This window comes from Ovis canadensis, chromosome 12 (assembly GCF_042477335.2).
Source record: "Ovis canadensis isolate MfBH-ARS-UI-01 breed Bighorn chromosome 12, ARS-UI_OviCan_v2, whole genome shotgun sequence".
Classification (NCBI taxonomy): Eukaryota; Metazoa; Chordata; class Mammalia; order Artiodactyla; family Bovidae; genus Ovis; species Ovis canadensis.
Window position 1 is genome coordinate 82,257,425 of NC_091256.1, and position 12,437 is coordinate 82,269,861.

The window sequence follows — 12,437 nt, forward strand, 5'->3', positions numbered from 1 at the left end:
GGGCATACAGGAGGATGCAAGCTTTCCTCCAGAAAAGTGGAGGAAAGTGGAGCCAGAATGCTTACCTCGCCCACTCTAACCACCTCCCTAAACCCCCAGAAAACGAAAAACAGAGCAGAAAAAAAGTTCTGTGTTCACTGGACACATGAGGATGTTGCCTTAGGATTATGTAAGGGATGACTTTAGGGGGCAATAAACAAGCTCTTTCCAAACAGTGGCATGTTTGATATGTGTATGTGCTCAGCCTCTCAATCGTGTCTGACTCTTTGTGACCCCATGGACTGTACCCCGCCAGGTCCCTCTGTCTATGGGATTCTCCAGGCCAGAATACTGGAGTGGGTAGCCACGCCCTCCTCTAGGGCATGTTCCCGACCCAGGGATTGAAACTGCCATCTCTGGCATTGCAGGTGGGTTCTTTACTGTTTGAATCACCAGGAAAGCATGTTGATACAAATGGACCCCAAACCAGTTTACTCTCTTTGGTTGTATATACTATAAGGGCTTGTTAGACTTTAGCAAAGACTGCAGGTGAAATCACTGCTGACTATGGTGTTGTTTTGAAGTCTATTTTTTTTCAAATATTCTATCCTAAATTCTAGCAGTTAGAGATGTGCCTCCAGCTCAAAAAGTTTAAGAACCACAATCCTACCGCCATCTAAGATGCAACAGGACTATCCCCAAGGGCAAATTGAAACAGAAGTGTTGGTCTTCAGGGTGTTGTTCCCTCTTCCTGCTACCAGCTTCTTGCCCACCATTGTTGGTTTCACCTCAGTGCAGAAAACTTACTGCTGTATGGTTCTTTCTCCCCAGGTTAGTAGTTCCAAGGTGTCGTCTAGCTAATCTAACTGACTAATCCATGCGCACCTGCTTGCCAAGTTGCTTCAGTTGTGTCCGACTCTGCCAGGCTCTTCTGTCTGTGGGATTCTCCAGGCAAGAATACTGGAGGGAGTTGCTATGCCCTCCTCCAGGGGAATCTTCCCAACCCAGGGATCGAACCTGCATCTGCTGCATTCCAGGTGGATTTCTTTTTTTTACCGCTGAGTCCCTGGGGAAGCCCAATCCATGCTATCATGCAAACGGACATGGGCCCTTCCTTGCAGTCACTGTACATGTTCATGGTGGTCTTAGGAGACTCGACCTCTCTAGTGCCTGACGGGACAGAAGACAGACAAGGCACATGAGGAAATCTTGCTGAAAGAAGACTTTCTCACAGGTGTGATCTTGCCATCCTCTAGTTCTACCGTTACACTGGTCTTCTCCTACACAAGTAATTCAACGTCCCTGAATTCCAACCTCTCAATTCAGTGAGACCACCAGGCTTTGTTTGTTTTCCCCATCCCCTGACTGAAGCCTAGAAACTGCCTCCAACTAGTAACCTAAAGATGAAAGTGGAGAGTGAAAAAGCTGCTTAAAGCTCAGCATTAAAAAAACTAAGATCATGGCACCCAGTCCCATCACATCATGGCAAATAGGTGGGGAAAAAAATGGAAACAGGGACAGACTTTATTTTCTTGGGCTCCAAAATCATTGCAGATGGTAACTGCAGCCATGAAATTAAAAGACACTTGCTCCTTGGAAGAAAAGTTATGACCAACATAGACAGTGTATTTAAAAACAGAGACATTACTTTGCCCACAAAGGTCCATAGAGTCAAATCTATGGTTTTTCCAGTGGTCATGTATGCATGTGAGAGTTGGATCATAAAGAAAGCTGAGCACTGAAGAATTGATGCTTTTGAACTGTGGTGAGGAGACTCTTGAGAGTCCCTTGGACTGCAAGGAGATCCAACCAGTCAATCTTAAAGGAAATCAATCCTGAATATTCACTGGAAGGACCAATGCTGAAGCTGAAGCTCTAATTCTTTGGCCACTTGATGAGAAAAGCTGGTTCACTGGAAAAGACCCTGATGTTGGGAAAGATTGAAGGCAGGAGGAGAAGGGGGTGATAGAGAATGAGATGGTTGGATGGCCTCACCAACTCAAGGGACATAAGTTGGAGCAAGCTCCAGGAGATGGTGCAGGACAGGGAAGCTGGCGTTCTACAGTCCATGGGGTTCCAAAGAATTGGACACAACTGAGTGACTGAACAAATAAGCTGAAGCAATCATAGGACTGACCTTGTTTTTCCCCCCTTTTTAAGGGACCACAGTCCTGTGCTGACTATTGTCCAAAGTCTGAAACCACTGTGTCATAGTTTGCCCAGATTTTTAGTTACTTAAGGTAAGAGAGTAACCTCTGGAGCCTGTATTACTTCATCATGGGCAGAAGTTGAACTTCTCTCAAGGAAGATTTAATGAAATAACATATGACATTTTAAGTCATGGTGTTTTTACTTAGTAGATATTGGTCATTTTTTCCATTTGTTGCATAATTTTGGTAAACATTATTTTAAACTGTGTATACATTCATTCACTTACCAAACACATTGGTTGAGTAATTCCTACGCTCCAGGCTCTGGATAAAGCAGTGTGTTGAGATAAGATCGCCAGCCTCCCAAAGCTTTTACGCTAGAGGAAGGAAGACAGGTAAAAGATAAACCTGTGATAAGAGCTAGAAAACAGGGTGGTATGTTAAAGAGTGACAGGGCAGCTGCCGAAGATTTGTATTTAGGGAAGCCCTCTCAAAATGTATGATGTAGGAACTAAGTGAGGGATCTGCGGGGCAGTCGCGTGCATTGTTCCAGGCAGAGGAAGGGACGTGCCTGAGCCCCAGGAAAGTGGCAAGCCTGGTGCGTTGGTGGAACAGAGAGGAGACTGGCTTGATGAAAGTCCAGTGAACCAGGCGGGAGAGTGATACTAGATGAACTCAGGGAGGTAGGCAGGGGCCAGGCTCTGTGGGGCAAAGAATGTCGTACAGAGGCAGAATTTATTTACTTAATTTTGTCGTTACATATTGACTTCCTTATTTCTGTCCTGTGAAACGTAGATTTTTGCATTTTACAACATCGTATCATAAATAACACTGCAATTAAAACCTTTGTTCTCCACAATCCCCATACTTAGATTTATTTCAATATGGCAGAATTCCAAGACTGGAATTAAAGAGTCAAGAGGTAGCAGCAGGAGCTGATGGTGCCCTTGGGGTCCCTGTTACATTCAGGGGTGTCTGTCCTCAGCTGCGGAGGAGCTGCTGACACTTCACACTTTGCACAACTGGAGCCACCTCCCCATGTGCCTGGGAATGACACCCCTCCAAGCCTACAGCCAGCGGCTGACTGGTGTGCAGATACAAAAGCTCCCACCTCCTTGCCTCAATGCAGGACAAACTCTGTGGTGCCATTTACACTCCAGAGCTCCTGAAAGGACCGGGTGGAAGCCATGATCCTCCTGAAGCCACATTCTTGCTGAGTTTTTCCTGTCGCTACCCTACTCCCCCTCCCTCCCTCCCGGATTTATTCCAGAACATTCCCCTTAAAAGTCACCTGCACAGGAATCCCCACATCAGGCTCTCCTCTAGAGAACCCAATCTAAGACAGGATATGAGGTTTTTGAAGATTCCTAATTTATCCCTGGTGGCTCAGAGGGTAAACATCTGCCTGCAATGAGGGAGACCTGGGTGCGATCCATGGGTTGGGAAGATCCCCTGGAGAAGGAAATAGCAACCCACTCCAGAATTCTTGCCTGGAGCATCCCATGGATGGAGAAGCCTGGTGGGCTACGGTCCATGGGGTTGCAAAGAGTCAGACACACCTGAGCAACTTCACTTTCACTTTACGCAGGAGATGCAGGTTCGATCCCTGATCCAGAAAGATCCCATACGCCCTGGAGCAACTAAGCCTGTGCACCACATATACTGAGCCTGTGCTCCACAGCAAGGGAAGCCACCTCAGTGAGAAGCTCAAGCATCACAGCTACAGAGTAGTCCCTGCTTGCCAAACTAAAGAAAAGCTCACACAGCAATGAAGACCCAGCACAGCCAAAAATAAATAAATACATACATGAATAAAATTATATAAAAAAGAAGAGATTCCATTTTTAGAAACACTCTGTCCACTGAAGGCAATTTGAAATGTACACAGTTCCCATGAAGGGTAGAAATTACTGGGAGCTCGCAGATAGGTAGCTGAAGGATAACTAAAGGTCTGGAGGTGAAGGACTCACGGTAGCTGATGGCTCCCTGTGGAATGAGGATTAAGATTCCGTTGGGTTTGGAGGAGTTAGGAACACAAGGCTGTGAAGACTTAGGAAGAGCCAGACTAGACCTTCAGCAGCAGGAGGTCATTTGAGAGCATCAGGTGAACTTGTTTCTTCTTTCAGTGACACTGGGTTAGCCCACTGGTCCCAGAGCCCCCTCCCATTCTCCCCCAGGAGTCTGCCATTTGATCCCAGGAGCCCTGTGACTTTAAGATAACAGGACAAGAGAACAGAAACACTGAAGTCGGGGATGGGAGCAATGGTCAAAAGAAAGAAGGAGACACATTGGGAAATGAGAAAGAGGGTTCAGACCAGGGGAGGAAAACTTAAGGGATCCCGACACTTCAGTCATGATTCTTGTTCTCCTCTGTGCTATGGGAGAAGAAGGCAGTCCCTCAGGAAAGCTGAAGATCAGCAGTGACTGTCACGTGGGTGTGTATACTCAGTCATGTCTGACTCTTTGTAACCCCATAAACTTTAGCCTGCCAGGCTCCTCTGTCCATGGGATTTTCCAGGCAAGAATACTGGAGTGGGTTGTCATTTCCTTCTCCAGGGGATTTTCCTAACCCAGATAGAGATTGAACCTGTGTCTCCTGCATGAGCAGGCAGATTCTCTACCACTGCGCCACCTGGGAAACCCAACGACTATCACACACACACACTCACCCTGCTACTCTTCCCTGGGCCCCCATCTCCCCATCCTTTGAAGAGAGGATCTTAGATAAGGGAGCCCCAGCAGAGGGTTTGGAAGCACCTCTTATTGAGAGTCTGGGCAGATGTCAACCTGGCTTCCAAAGTAGATGACAATTCTACTGCCAACCATTTCTGAAGAGGCTGACAACTGAAGAGGCTGCGATCTAGAATCATTAACATATCTGACCAAACATCAGGGAAATGAGAAAAGACTACGTGCAGGAAGGCAGTTGGACTTGCTCTGGATTCTTGTGCTATCTCTACCCATCAGAATGAGAATAGTGAGGATTAGGTACACACCGGAACATACCCCTCATGTACTGAACACACACACCCTTCCAGCTCTAAGGTGGCATGGTCCTGGAGCTGCTTTTCCAGGACTGTAGATGGGTCTCACTGAGCCAGTTTTCAGGATGATGGTAATAACTGAGACTTACAAAATATTTCATACTCTATAACTTACAAAATATTTCAGAAATACTACATTTAGCTGCCACTCATGTGTAAGACAGCTACTCTTTATCACTGTGGTTTTCACTTTTTCATGATGAGTACACTGAGATGAGTTCACTGAGGGTCAGAGCAATGGAATAACTAGCCCACACTCCCACAGCCAACATGAAGCAATCCTTTTCTACTGAATCTGCATCGTGTTAGTTCTCACGCTCTATTTGCCTGCCTTGTCCCTTTCTCTGCTCACCGGAGTCTTCTTACATCCTGCTGCTCAGGGCTAAGAGTTCTAAGATCCTAAAAAGGGCAATAGGGAGTTGGCCACCCTTGGACTCCTGAAAGCCTATACTCTCTTTCTAAAGGATGTTCTCATGCTTGATGGAAAAAGACCGTGATGGCACAGCCTTTTAAATTTTGGGGTACAGCTCCCAACTTCCTGAACTCATGAAGCACTCCTTTCTCTGCCTAATTTGCTCCTCTATTGCTCCCAAGATGGCAGGCGTCTTCACATCAATGGAAAGATGACAAGATGCACGAACCCACCCCTGCATGTGTATCCACTGCATCCCAGGGCATGCAGGAAGTGAGAGCGCAGGTCACCGGCCACTGAATGCTGAGCACATTGCTTTATAACCTGCCCCGCCAGCTCCCTGTTACTCCCCCGCCAGCAGAGCTGCCTGTGTGACTAATCTGGGTGGATAGAATGCTAATTCTTTCTCTCCTTACCCTAAATGAAGTCTTGTTAGGAAGGTAAATGCTCTGCCTAGAACAAATACATCACTTAACATATTCCAGAGACACATTTAAATTATCTAAATTATTTTTAGATGACGCACCCCTTTGGATTATCCAGACCATTGCTGCTTTCCTTAGGAAGAATAATTGAGAATTGACACAAAAAGAAACTCACCTGAAGCCCGAAGCCCGAAACCCCAGGGCTTAAGCTGACTTGCAGAACAGGTATAGAGCCTACTGTGGAAGGAAGTCTACAGCGATCATGTCTGGGAGAATTAGTCAGCCCGAAGAATGTGGTGGTGGTAATTCCAGCCTTTGCAAGCCCTGACTCACTGCAGAGCGTGCTGTATGGTGGGGACAGACCCAGCTTTGGATTGGATGACTTTCTCAGGTGGAGACACCCTGCAGGCCTGGGAGGCTCCATAATCCTCACCAGGGTATTATTACCATTGCCAGTTCTAGCCGTTAGTAGGCACAGATGCCCTGCTGAGGTTCCCAGGTGGGATGTGTAGGGCCAAGACTCCTCAAGAAAATAGAAGCCTCTAGACTGGAGGTTCCTTCCCCAGCTCACAGCAACAGAGGCGCTTAGTCCAGGGAGGCTACGATGGTGGCAGAGAGGCAGGGAGGGAGGAGAACTGCAGCTGGCTCACCTCCTAGAGCAGTGTGCCTGCCACGCCTTGGCACCGGAAGCAGGCTAAACAGCCATGCCGCTGCCCGCAGGTCTGTTGGCTAGCCCAAGAGGCCCCATGAGGGTGATTAGAACTAGAAGTGTTTGTCAGACAGCAACACCGATCACAGAGGAAACCAGGCGAGAAACAAGGAGAAGTGTTTCCTCTAGGAGCTGCTGCAATGAGGCAGGGAGAGTTCTGGGTCAAAGGCCAAAGACCAGCAGATTTAAGGAACAGGCTGTGGAGGTGATCAGTGAATTAGAGTCCCTCCCATTCCTAATGTTCTGTGGTTCAAGTTTATGGGAGGAGACTGAATAAACTTACTTCAAAAATACACAAATGCTCAGCACCAGGAAACGTCAATGATGCAGTCAAGACTGTCTGCCTTGAGCATGATCCTTGTTAGCCACTGACAGCAGAGCTGAAGGCGACACCACAGACAGAGGGTGTGGGTATAAGAAAAGGTAGGTGATTCTAGCTGAAATATCGGGGAGCTGGTTATGAAACAGATTGGAAGGGGAAAACTCCATAAAATGAACTCTTTATTTTTTTAAACTCAAGGCTGAATATCTCATCTTTCCTCCTGGGGAGAGAGATTCTGCTACTGTTTCAGCCTCCTAAAGGAGGAGACGACTCAGGTGTTCCCTCTGGAAAGGTGGCTGCTGATGAGAGAAGAGGGGCTACAGGGGATTCAGGGCTGACTTAGGGTGATTGAGATGGCCCAGGACCCTGACTTCCATGGGTCAAAATCCTGAGTTAGGTCCCTCATGCAGACACACAGGTGGTTGCCATGTGGATGGTCTGAGATGCTTCTGGGACGATGACTTATAAATGTCTCAAGGGCAAGTCACTGCACAGTTAAGCTAGGGGAGGGGTCAGGTGTGATGCTCTAAAGCTAAGCAGAGTCATGCAGGGCCAGGAAGGTGTTCTAGAAAATGGGGTTTCTTTTTAAGTTTGTTGCTATTATTATTTTTGCTGCACTGGTCTTCGTTGCTGCCCATGGGCTTTCTCTATTGTGGTGAGTAGGAGCTACTCTCTAGCTGCAACGTGTAGGCCTCTTGCTCCTGTGGCTTCTCTTGTTGAGAAACACAGGCTCCAGGTGTGGCCTTCAGTAGTCGCAGCACGCAGGCTCAGTTGTTCGCGGCGTATGGGATCTTCCTGACCAGAAATCGGACCTGCGGACCCTGCATTGGCAGGTGGGTTCCTAACCACAAGACCACGAGGCAAGTCCTAGAAGAGGGGTCCTCTGATCTGCCTCTCTGGGGAAGGAGCTGTCCTGGCTCCTGCACGATCTGCCAAAGCCTCTCTGTGTATACCCACCGCACCTGCAGCGGCAGTACTGTTTCCAGCTCTGGTCCTTGGACTCTTCCATCAGTGGAAACTAATGAGGTCAGGTGAGGAGTTCAGGCAAGGCTTTAACTGGGACTTATGCTGCAGCAGTGGGGAGTGAAAACAAGTGATAGTTTCCATCTCTAAGGAGGGCAGGCTTGCCGGGAGCCAGTGTGAGGAATCCCGCCCGTGACAAGGTCATGAGGAAGGAAGCTGACATACGCAAGGCGTGCTCAGACTTCAGGGGCCCCTCTGGAAATTCCTAAGCATGTACCCCAACAAAAATCTGCCGGCTTTTGTGCTCTGCTTTTCCACTCTTCTGACATTTTCTGGAAAAAGTCAATTCAGGGCTTTAGTCTTCTGCATTTGAAAGAGTGTTTCAATCCAAAAAACCCCCTGATGGCTTTCTAGCCTGCCTGCAGGACTCGTACAGCTGCGCATGTGATTGTTTGAGGCCTCCTGACCGCAGGAGGCACAGGAAGCTTAAAACATCCTAGAAATGTAGGGGCTTCCGAAGAGTCAAAATCTTTAGAATAGGACTGATTAAAAGTTTCATTTGTTGAGTCAATGCTTGCTGCCAAATTTTCATATCCTTTATTTTTAGATATAGTTGGTATATAGAAATGCAAGTAGTAGACCTGGTATTAGCAACATTAGATCTTTGAGTTAAGTACCTTCTTTGTTATATCCCACTGCACCTTTGTTCTATAGAGATGTAACTTTAATACTTTAAAGAGATGCAAATTAAAGAAAAACACTTCAGGGGAAACAAAATTAACATTCATTAAGGAAGAGAGCCAAAAAGTGTTAACAAGCCTCTTGGCCAAAAGATAATGCAAATCACCTGAGACCTCTTGTATACAAAATGATGTACAGAAAGAATCTGGGTTGCGAACGCTACATAATTTTGTGTTACCCATTGATCTCCATGTTTTATCAAAAGTATAAAAGGCCTTCTGAACAATAAAGGATGGGACCAGTTTCTCGGACCAGTTTCTCGAACTAGTCTCTCGGCCTGGTTTCTTGGGAATCTGGCTCCCCCCGTGTCTTTCTCTCTCTCTTCTTCTCTCCCTTCCCTCTCTCTGCTCTTTACTTTAACTTCAGGCTGAATCTCCACCTGGGGCGCGGAGGCTCGCCAGGTCTACTTGCCCGGGCTGTTAAGACCCACGCGAAAGGGAGCTTAAGGCGAGGCACCCTTAGATATTCAAGCGGGCGCCGGTGGCCCAACGTAGATGGTGCAAATTCCTTGTCTGGAATTTTATTGGCCTTCCGTGTAAACCAAGCTATTCAGCCCTCTTCCTCCACTTAATCTTACTACACTATAGTTTCTTAATCTAATCTTATATCAATAAATAAACAAGTCTTTCCATGCCAACGCCGTCCACCCTTCAAATTCCCTGGATCCACCGGGGCTGGACCCTGGCACAGGCTGGTTCCTTAAATGAGGTGAGGGTAGGGGTGGATCAGTGCGTCTGATTGGCGGAGTGGCTTAGGTCTGCTCACCTGCTTGGTGGTGCTGTGGGCAGGATCATATGCAGTACCCTGCTTTTGCTCCCAGCAACCTCAGAGTTGGTTTGTGGTCTTTTTGTATCTTGTTCATAATTGCCCCAATAGCTCATGCATGCAGTTACTTTTCGTCCCTTATTTGCAGGAGTCCCCAAACTCTAGGATCCAATGCCTGATGATCTGAGGTGGAGCTGATGCAATAATAATAGAAATAAAGTGCACAATAGACGTAAGGCACTTGAATCATCCCCAAACCATAAAACTGTCACACACCGCCCCCCACACTATTTCATGGAAAAACTGTCTTACACGAAACTGGTCCCTATGTCAAAAAGGCTGGGAACTTCTGCCTTAAAGTTTTCCCTGTATTCTGTTGCTTGAGGAGATGTTTGCCCAGGTGCAAGTCCCCTGGTGGCTCAGATGGTAAAGAATCTGCCCGCAATGTGGGATCAAACCTGGGTCAGAAAGAACTCTTGGAGAAGGGTATGGCAACCCACTCCAGTATTCTTGCCTAGAGAATTCCATGGACAGAGGAGCCTGGTGGGCTTCAGTCCATGGGGTCGCAAAGAGTCAGACACAACTGAGCAACTAACACCAACACAAGCCCTGCAGCAAAGGGTCCCAGGTTCCAGTCTGCCTCAGCACAGCTTTCAAGCATCCAGGTAGATAGAGTCTCCTTGATGGATCAGGGTGAGCTGGGGATGGGGGGCATTTACTGAGCTCCTACTGCCCAAGGAGGCTGGATCCTATGTAGGAAAGCCCTTGGGTTGCCAGAAACATCTGGGTTCAAGTCCTTCCTGGGCTACTTATTAGTTGTGTCTCCTTGACTGTGTTGCTGACCCCTCTGATTCTACAGAATCCTTGATTATAAAACGGGGAAAATCACTCCACAGGGCTGAAGAATATGATAAATGTGATAATATACAGCCCTAGGCCAAAAGTAGCTCCAGTCATTTCGCTTCTTGTGCATGTCAGAAACACAGTGGGAGAGCAGGACCTGAGATCGAGGTGGATTAAGGAGTTGGAGGAACAGGCCCAACGCGGGGCCCTCACTGTGCTTTCCTCTCATCCAGTGCCGTGAGGAGGGGAACCAGACTGAACCCAGGGCGCCGTACCGAGATGGCAGCCCGTCACAACAGAGACTCCTCCACACAGAACCTGTGACAGGCCCGGGACACATGAGCCTTGCAAACTGTGCCTCAGCACTGCCTTTGACAAACAGGGTCACCCCGGAAACCCCCACTAAGCCCAGATTCTCTGGCCCTGCCTGCGCAACACAACGCAAACACACATTAAAGCCCGAGGTGCTACACTGGCCCAGCCTGTGGTGCATCTCCTTGGTTGAGACGATAGGGCAGAGAAATGAAAAGTAATTTCAAAAGGGGAAACATTAGTTAAGATCATGTGGGCAAACTGCCAGTAGATAGACTTTCATTTTTCTTTGTACATTTCAGCGCTATTTGTGTGTTTTTTATTTATTTTTTAAAAATTTATTTATTTTTATTTATTTATATATTTATTTTTATTTGTGTGTTTTTTAAAAAAACATTTTTTAAATTTATTTTTGGCTGCGCTAGGTCTTCATAGCTGCTTGGGCTTTTCTGTAGTTACGGTGAGCTGGGGCTACTCTTTGCTGTAGTGTGTGGATTTCCCTGGAGAGGCTTCTTTTGCACCGGGGCACAGGCTCCGGGTGTATGCGGGCTTCAATAGTGGTGGCATGTGGGCTCAGTAGTTGCAGCTCCCGGGCTCTAGAGCACAGCCTCAATCATTGTGGTGCGCGGGCTTAGTTGCTCCGAGGCAAGTGGGATTGTCCCTGACCAGGGATCGAACTCGTGTCTCCGGCATTGGTGGGCAGATTCTTTACCACTGAGCCACCGAGGAAGCGCCCTATTTGCATGTTCTTGTATGAGACTGTGTCTGCCAGGTATTAAATGCGTCAAGCCAAAAGAGAAATAATACGTTCTGGGTTCCAACTCCAGCTTTTGTTAACTGAGAGAGAACTTGGGCAAATCCTTTAATCTTGTTGGGCCTCAGTGACCTCATTAAAATGGGGAGACTAGTGACTTCTTAAAGGGTTGTGGTTAGGATCAAATAAAATAACAAGTGTAAAAGCCCTTGGTGAACTGGAGGCAAAAGTGATGCAAGGGGAAGCTCGTTTTTGCGTGTTGAATGTTCCTTGACTGCTTGAAGTATCTTTTTTATTACCAGGTTGACTTCCAGGCTATCTAGTGATATCTCGGCAGACATCTGGGCCTGCCTCTTCCCTGCTCACTCAGTCCTTAATTCGGTCTCACACCTCCATCAGGTCAGAAGAACTGAGACAGTGTTGACTTGTGCCTGGGGCAGGTCGGATGTTGCTGAAGAGTCGTTGAGGACTCCTAGGCAGTGGTCCCCAACCTTTGTGGCACCAGGGACCAGGGACCGGTTTCATGGAAGACAGTTTTTCCACGGACCGGGGAGGAGGGGATATTTTGGGGATGATTCAACGCACTAAGGTTCGCACTCCTATGAGAACATAATGTTGCCTGCGAGCTGACAGGAGGCGGAGCTCAGGCGGTCACACAAGTGACAGGGAGCAGCTGTAAATACAGGTGAAGCTTCGGTCACTTGCCTGCCGCTCACCCCCTGCCGTGTGGCCCGGTTCCTAATGGGCTGCAGACCGGTATCGGGCTGTGGGCTCCCTGCTCTGAGGGACAGAGGTGACGTGACAACTTGCTGGTGTGAGTGTGGGAGCCATTCAGTGCTTGCCTTGCACATCCTCTCAGAGCTCCTGTTGCCCCAGCCTTTCCCTCCACAAGGGAAACAAAAGAAGAGATGAGGAAAGACTCACGGTACACAGGATGCTGACGGCCAAGGCCGCCAAGTTGCTCCACCCACAAACCCTCCATCAAACGCTTGAATCCACAAGCGAGAAACACAGCCTC